Source organism: Sinocyclocheilus anshuiensis, unplaced genomic scaffold (genome assembly GCF_001515605.1).
Source record: "Sinocyclocheilus anshuiensis isolate Anshui unplaced genomic scaffold, SAMN03320099.WGS_v1.1 scaffold457, whole genome shotgun sequence".
NCBI lineage: Eukaryota > Metazoa > Chordata > Actinopteri > Cypriniformes > Cyprinidae > Sinocyclocheilus > Sinocyclocheilus anshuiensis.
The window spans coordinates 1,908,840-1,917,489 of NW_015537939.1; positions in this window are offsets into that span (position 1 = coordinate 1,908,840).

An 8,650-nucleotide genomic window follows, 5' to 3' on the forward strand; every position below is an offset into this window, starting at 1 on the left:
ATTTAGAAGTCCTTGAAACAATGCTCTATTTCATGAACGTTGAAGTGTAGTACATAATTACAACATTAAAATCCAGATTTGATTATACGATGATACTTCAAATACTAAACACTTCCAATAGTTTTTACTGCAAGGCTGGAGCTGTTTCTTTGTGCAATGATTTTAGTTCCTGTAAGAATTCCTGTCACATCTCTCTCTTTCTCCCACATATGTCTTCTGCTCGTTCACCTGACTTACACCAAGGCCCGTTCTGCTAGAGCATAGTGCCATTCTATGTGTAAGTGAGTAAGTGTGTGTGTGTGTGAGAGACAGAAGGGAATGTGACCCAGTGTATTTTGTGTGAGGGTCTGATGGATGTGTGGTGACACATTCATTTGAGCCCAGATCCATCACGGTAACTGGAGACACTACAGATGCAGGGAAATTAAAAGTGGGGCCCTGACTGGCAGAGGCCCATGGCTGAGGCTATACTCGGCTAAATAATTACTCCGGTGATTGGCCAAAACACCTTCAGATCATCTACACCGAGAGTTTCTTAATGGGGCTGACTTGCATTGTTGTGCTACAAGTAAGCAGTTTGAGTTTGTAAGTGATGTGCTTTTGCAAAACCATATATTTTATGTTGAAGATATACATGTGCATGCATGAGGTTTTAAACCGAATCATAACGTGTTACAAAACAAAGACTGGTTACTGACCTCGGTTGCGTTTCCCAAAAGCCACTACGGTCGCAAGTTCCTTTGTTACCAATAGAGTTCAATAGAACTTGTGACCATAGTTAGCAATGATTTTGGGAAAATGAAGAATAAGGGTTAACAAACATGCATTTTTAAGTAGATTCAAAGTATTTCACATTTCTTAGTACCTGTGACTTAAACAGCCCCTGAATAAAATCCAGTTGATCCGTGTATACGCTCATCTTGCCACACTTGGTTCAGGTTATATTGAATAAATAGAGTGATATGGGGTCCAAACTAGTCAGTTTCAGCAATTTTTGATTATTTACTGTATGCTTTTGCTGACACAGCTTCTTCAAGTTCAGTTCAACTATAACTGCAAAAGAGCAATGTCACCAAAAATCGTCATACTTGTGTAGAAAGGATCTGTGCATTTATATATTTTATTTATTTATTTTGAGGGAACATTATAATGCTCTTGATTATACTCTTGTTTGGAGTAAAAAAAAAAAAGGAACATTACTTTTTTTTTTGCTCGCTTTGATTTAATAATTCATGCATAAAATAGTTCAATCCAAAGAATGCACAGAATAATAAATCAGCAAAGTGGTAGAGGGAAAAGCCGCCTGCATTGTCAGGTCTTTAGATGTATATGCTCATATGAAATTATGCTGCCTGTGGGTTTATGAGAACATGTCAAAGCAACACACATCAATCCCAGTAATAATACTTGAAACAGACTCCATGATATGCAAACACATAAAGTAATGTAAGCAAACTATGAAAGGAAAATGATATCACTATATTATATAACTGTTCATTTGTTACACTAGACCTGGTGGAGGGTCTTAAAGTGTTTAAGTCAGTGTTCTTTCGTTATATTTCATGTTTGAATGTGTTTTTTTATATATATATATATATATATATATATATATATATTCATGTTGATTATAGCAGATCATGTTAATTGAATAAATCACGAATCGGAATATTTGACAGTGACGTGTGATATTTTGCACATTTTACACATAAGCTATGTGTGCCTATTTATTTGATAATTTAATTCATACACAATATTTCCTATGCAGTGTTAAAGTTAGTCACATAACCTTTTAGCAACACTATATCATTTATACGAGTGAGGGGTGCTGAGACCTGTCAATATTTTCCACATGTTGAACAGAAATATTTTCATTGTCTCATCTGTAATGTGCTTGAACTGAATTGCAAAACAGCTCAATAGCACAGAATTGGCTTTTTATGTAATGTTATGACCGTAAATGATGGAGTCATAAACCCTGGGTGAATGCTTAAGTGTCTGAATTATTGTCATAATCATCATTACATCGCTGTGTGTAATGTGTATCACTAGAGATGGCAGAATGAAATTTGAATTTGTTATCAGTGAGAGAAGCTCTATTCTTGGAGCTGAGACCTTATTCATGAAGAGAGCGACGCTCTGTCTCTGATCCTGGATCAGAGCTCATCTCTCGCTTTCTGCTTTTTTTTCTCTCTCTCTGTCGCTTTCTCTCCTCCAATCTCCCCCCATTTTGCTCTTCGCCCAACTCTACAGGAAGCTTTCCTATCCAATTTTCTCCTTTCCGTCTCTTCTCTCTGAGTGCAGAGTTTAGATTCGGCGACAGAAAGCTTCATAAACAATTTCCTCCCCCTACCGTCGAGCCATTTTGGCCCGGCAGTGTGTGAATGCCATTCCAATTTCCCGAATCCATACTTCACAGATATTTCTTCCTCCTTACTGCACTTTCCTCCTAACCTTTCCCTCCCTCTCTCACTCTTTCTCCGTTCTTGTTACAGTACCTGTCTGGAGACGGTTCTTGTCTCATTGCAGAGTGTAGTAACACTGGATGGTTATGTCCCAAGGCTGCTGGTGTGCTGGCAATTTACTCCTGTGTACCAGGAACCTCCAGTGCTGTGTGTAGATGTCCTGTGAACATCTGATCTCAAACCTTGGATGCTTATACTGTATATCCTGTTGTGAGAAAAAGAATCTGCACTGTAAGGAATCATTGTTAGGTCTAGTAAATGGAAAATAATTTTTTTTTTTGGTTTACTTATGATTCATGTTCTCTAGCTTAATACATTCAGGAACGAGAATAATGCATCTGGATTCAGCTTTTTGATTCTGATTTACTTGTTTGTTTGTTTTTTTTAAGTCAGACCAACAAGCATAGAAGGTCATTTGGATTAATGTGCTTGTTTTCCCACTGGAACTGGGGCATGAATGATTTGGTTTTTGTGACCATGTTTTCTAACTTATTGTCTTCTGATTTAAGGATGTGTTTATGAAATGATCATTTAGTGTATTGTTACCTTTCAATTTTCAATCAGAAATTGCTAGTAAATTTTACAGTTTATTACAAGGAAATGGCAAGTAATATTGAATTTAATATCAAATTGTGATTTTCTTGTAAAACATAAGTAACCTTTTTATTATTTATTTATTTATTCATTCATTCATTCATTCATTTATTAATTAATTTATTTATTTAAGCTATTTATTTGACAGTGTAGACCAATATATCAGCCAAGATAATTTCTACTCAGCTACTTAACTGAGTTGTTTGTTCAAAATTTCCAAAATTCAAAATTTGGTCATTTTAAATTTGACTCTTTTTGAATTTAGTATTTTTTATTTATTTATTTTTTGCATTGTTTATGTTTGCTACACTTTAAAAAATGCTGGGTTACATACAACCCAGCGCCGGGTAAAATATGGGCAAACCCAGCAACTGGGTTGTTTTGACCCAGTGGTTGGGTTAAATGTTTAACCCAAACTTCTGGGTAGTTTTATTTAACTCAATTATTTTTGAAAAATTACTGTATTGCTAACTTAAAATGAACCCAAAATAGGTTGTAAATTAAAACTCAGTCACATAATTACTAGAGGCATCAGCAATAATCAAAGGGGAACATTTATTAATAAGCAATTAAAAAAATGTGTATTATTAATTATTATTTATTCAACTTATTAATAAATGTTCCTTTCCAAACTATTTTGGGTTCATTTTAAGCAAGAAATATAATAATTTTTAAGCAATAGTTGAGTTAAAACTACCCAGAAGGTTGGGTTAAACATTTAACCTAATCACTGGGGCAAAACAACCCAACCGCTGGGTTTGTCCATATTTCACCCAGCATTTTTTAGAGTGTTTGAATTGAACTATGTATTTGTCAGCATTTTATCTGCTGTTGGCCACCGTGATTTCTAGATATCGATATCAGCACTGATTAGTGACAAAACCAAATCCATATCACTAGTTTTTTTGTAAGAGTTTTCAGTAGTCAACAACCATTTTGTTCTCCATTATATGGACATTTTTCATAGACGAAAAACGTCAAGAATATAGGGAACACTTAACCACTTAAGCTCAGGGCGTTTTTTGGTATTTTCGCCTAAATTTAACATACTCAAATTCAAATGTTTACCCGAACTTTTTTTTATTGTAGTGTATAGATGCCCTGTGGACATCTGATGTCATAACCCTCACGTTTATACTGTATATCCTGTTGCAAAATAATAATAATCTGGTCACCATTTCAGTTATGGTGATTTTCCTCATGGGAAAAATCCAATGAGATGCAATAATAACAACTGTAGAAAGTATAGAGCCTGAGGCTCTGTTTGGGAGTCACATTTGATTTTATTCCCTTGGTGGACAGGCCTGACTAAATCTCCTGTAACATTATGAGCCATGCATCATGGCAAGGTTGTTTTTATTAGACGCTGTGTATTACTGGATTGTTTCTGACCTCGACAGGAGACGAAAGGTGAGGGAAAAAACGGACAAGCTGCTATAAAGGGGAATTAGAATAAGACAAAGGAGGCGCTGTCGCTGGTTCTTCTGGAGGTGAATAAAGATAAATAGCATTCGTGAACCCTTAGTCCAGATTGCAGGATCTTCAAAGGTGTCTGCCTGTTGCAAATATGCATCCCGATGACGGCAGATGGGACATGGTTTTGTCTGGGGTATTATCATGTGTACTACGACTGTGAATGAATGAAAATTCACTTGTTTCTCTCCATAGTGAAAAGAAAGAGTGCCCTAATCGTCAAGGCAGATTTTCTACAATATACTTGTTTTAATTGAAAGTGATGAAAACATGCGTATGTCTGTCTTCTAATTTGGTTTATAGGAATAGTGCAGTGTATTCTGAAGTTAAACGATAGACAGTATGTGACAAACAGATTGAATTAGTCGTTATTCGCTGAAAAAACTGTTGTTCGGTGTCATTAACATCTTTGTTTCCTTGTAGAGTTGTGATGGAGGAGAATATTTCAGTGAAAACTGATTTCAATTTCAGTCAGTTTCTCACACAAAGCTATCATATGACATCAGAAGACTTGGAATATAGTGTGTGGGTTGTATGAACTTCTTTTACAGTGCTTTGCGGAGCTTGACAGCTTGTCCCCTCTCACTTTCATTGTATGGAAAAGAGCTGCCTAACATCTCCTTTTGTGCTTCATGAAGAAAGTCATGCAGAACCATTTGGAACGTCATGAGGGTGAGTAAATGATGACAGAATTTTCATTTTTGGGTGAACTACTCCTTGAGTGCAGAAGTTAAATTTTCATTTCAAAAGAATTGCAGTATAATACTATGGACTTTTATATTTTGCAATCTGCAGAGATGCTCCTGTAGCCTGAAACCTTAGGAATAAGATCCTAAGACACATTAAACATACTTCTGTATTCAGGGCAGTCTTTAAAAGCGTATTGCAGAGCAAAAGTCTTCTGTGTGTGTGTGCGTGCGTGCGTGCGTGCGTGCGTGTGTGTGTGTGTTTTAATCTGGGTTATGGTGGTCTGTGTCTTTCTCTTTACCATCTCTGCATCTGAATGCATGTGTGTTAGCCAGAGGGCAGTAAATGAGGTTTATTCCTAATGACAGCTTGCAAGACCTACACACAGATAGGTGTCACAAACAAACAAACAAACACACCCTCTCTTTGACCACATATAGATTAAACCTCATATTTACCAGTGCTTTTTGTTTATTATTAGTATGCAAAACCGTTAAAATTACAGTCACAAACAAACAAACACACCCTCTCTCTCTTTGACCACATATAGATTAAACCTCATATTTACCAGTGCTTTTTGTTTATTATTAGTATGCAAAACCGTTAAAATTACAAATAAATTATTCTTAATTTAAATTTAAATTAAATTAGTCTTGTTATTGTTATTATTATTATTGTTTTTATTTACAATTTACAATTCAATTACAATTCAAAATGACTGAAGGTATAACATCGGTAGACTATTATTAACTATAAATGTTCTGTAAAAACAACAGCAGCTTTCATCCTGTCACCATGATGTAAACATGAAATATCAGACATACAGTAGTAGTTACATGTTTTTTATTCGCTTTTCTATGTAAGCATGGATGCGTTTGACTGTTGCACTCGCATTTTTTGCAGCATCTCATGCATGAAACATCATTCTAAAAACGCGGCGCTCAAGTTAAAAGAAGTTCACTCTCATTTTTCCTTTTCCACTGTCTGCGTCGCATCAGTTTGTCAACACAAAAGCGCATTCTGTGTGAATGGCACCTATAGCGATATGAGTGCGTCACACGTGAGCGGTTAATCACATGCGCCGACATGCGGTTGGAGCGTTCTTTTCTCTATACTGTTATCATTGGCATATTGTCAAAGTGTCTAATTCTAACGTTTGGTATTACTTGGTATTACTTCTATTCAAAATCGCGATTCCTCGATTTCTAAAAAATAAAATCGTGGCAAAACATTACATTCGAATTAATCAATAAAATCGTAAAAATCGCCCAGCCCTATTAATACATGAAACTCTCCATGCAACTAAAAGGGTGAAATTTCAATCGTCATAACAGTCGATATATGTGACCCTGGACAACAAAACCTAGTCATAAGTCACATGGGTATATTTGTAGCAATAGCCAACAATACATTGTATGGGTCAAAATTATCGATTTTTCTTTTATGCCAAAAATCATTGGGATATTAAGTAAAGATCATGTTCCATGAAGATATTTTGTACATTTTACTACCGTAAATATATCAAAACTTAATTTTTGATTAGTAATATGCATTGCTAAGGACTTCATTTGGACAACTTTAAAGGTGATTTTCTCAATCTCTGTATCTCGGCCAAATATTGTCCTATCATAACAAACCATGCATCAGTGGAAAGCTTATTTATTCAGCTTTTTTAGATTATGTATAAATCTCAATTTCAAAAAAATTACCCTTATGACTGGTTTTGTGGTCCAGGGTCACATATTTGAAATAACATGGCCATGTTCAGTCATACACACAATGACACAAGCGTCATTCGGTGGTACCATAAAACCTTATGAGCAGTAAAATTCAAAGTAACTGGTGTGTTAATCGTCCTAAATGAACATCGATAAAGCGTATACCTAACTGCCCTTAAAATGGCAGAGTAAGATAGCGAATCCCAGCGTGCTTTTGTTTTTAGGCTGGCTAACACCCCTCATTATCACTGTATTTGAGCTTTGTTGAGAGATTTCTGTCTGTGCCAGGTTATAAGATAGAGTGGCCTTTCTGCACGCTTTTCCATCAGCGGTGCTGAGGCGAGAATGAGTATTTTCAGAGGCTAATTAACTGGGGGCCGTCTTCATCACATGGCCATTATAGTGAGAGGCAGGGCCTAGAGGGGCGCCCGTCTCTCTCTACGCACTTAGCCCTGCTACTGCTTTAATTGTGCAGAAAATGTAATTTGTGTCTCAGTTCAAGTTCCCTCGGAGAGCGCTGTTCACTGTGGGGGACTCCAGTCGCATGAATAGCTCTGCCATTCAACCATCTAGGGGTCAGGTGGTGGGACGAGGCTGGTGCGACGTGTGTACGTGGGTGTGTGTGCGGTGTCCTTGTGTAAACCGGTGCACATTCGCTGAACATTGCCACGCCACCTCTTTAAAAATCAGACGTTAAAAAGCCTAGCAGTCATTAGTTGAATTGTTACTTCTTTCGTAATTAGTAATTACAGACACTGTGCGAAGATAATAGGCTGGATCCCGTGTCATTATTTTGTAAAAGACAGCACAATGGGTAACTGGATTTTTATAACAAATGCCGCGTGTGCCGCAATCAGAAAATATGGTGGACAGAGGGGGAAAAGGGGGCCGAGTCGGGATGGGATGGGACAGTAGGGGAATTGCATCGTGTGGTCCCACAGGACTGGCGTGAAACACAATACATGGCGGAGTTTTAAAAGAGATGCCATGATCTTAGCTGGTTATTATCTAATAGGCTGTGACAGCAAGGCATTATGGGAGTTCAGAGGAGAGCAGGGGTTTAGGCGCTCGGAGAAAGAGAGCAAATTGGGAGGGGGGTTGGTTGGGGGGGTGGAAAAAGAAAAAAAACTAAGTGTAAAGAGAGAAAGAGGGAGGCTGAAGGACGAAAAGATGAAAGAAGCAGAGCGAGCGAGAGGAAGGAAAGGAATGAGAGAGCCCGTCGCTAGAGAAATCCTCTACACATGTCACTCTTTACCTGGATCTACTATTCCTGTGGTGGAAAAGTGCTGATGGGTGGTGTTCCAGTGAGCTTTTCAGCTCAGAAAAAAAAGTGCTTACTGGCTCTTGCTGGAATGGAGAAGGGCTTGAGGAACTCTTCCCTCGCTTCACGCTTTTGTCTGAAGACTTTGCAGCGGCCAGCATTTTCTATCTTCTCCTCCTATCTGCTCTCATTTTCATTTTCTTATTTATTCCTACCTGGTGTGACGCTCTGTGTATTATCCCGCTCTATGCGTGTGTGTGTGCTCCGCTCAGTCGCTCACGGCCCGTGTGAGTGCTCCACTCATATACCGTTCATGCTCATCGGAACAGCAAAGGCCACTCAAAAATCTAGCTGACAGGAAACATCGATGTAGTACTGTATTGTTTCTGTTTGCAATAGCCCTACTGTGCTGTAACAAGGTGTGGTAAATGGGCAACTCTGGTAACACTGCCCTC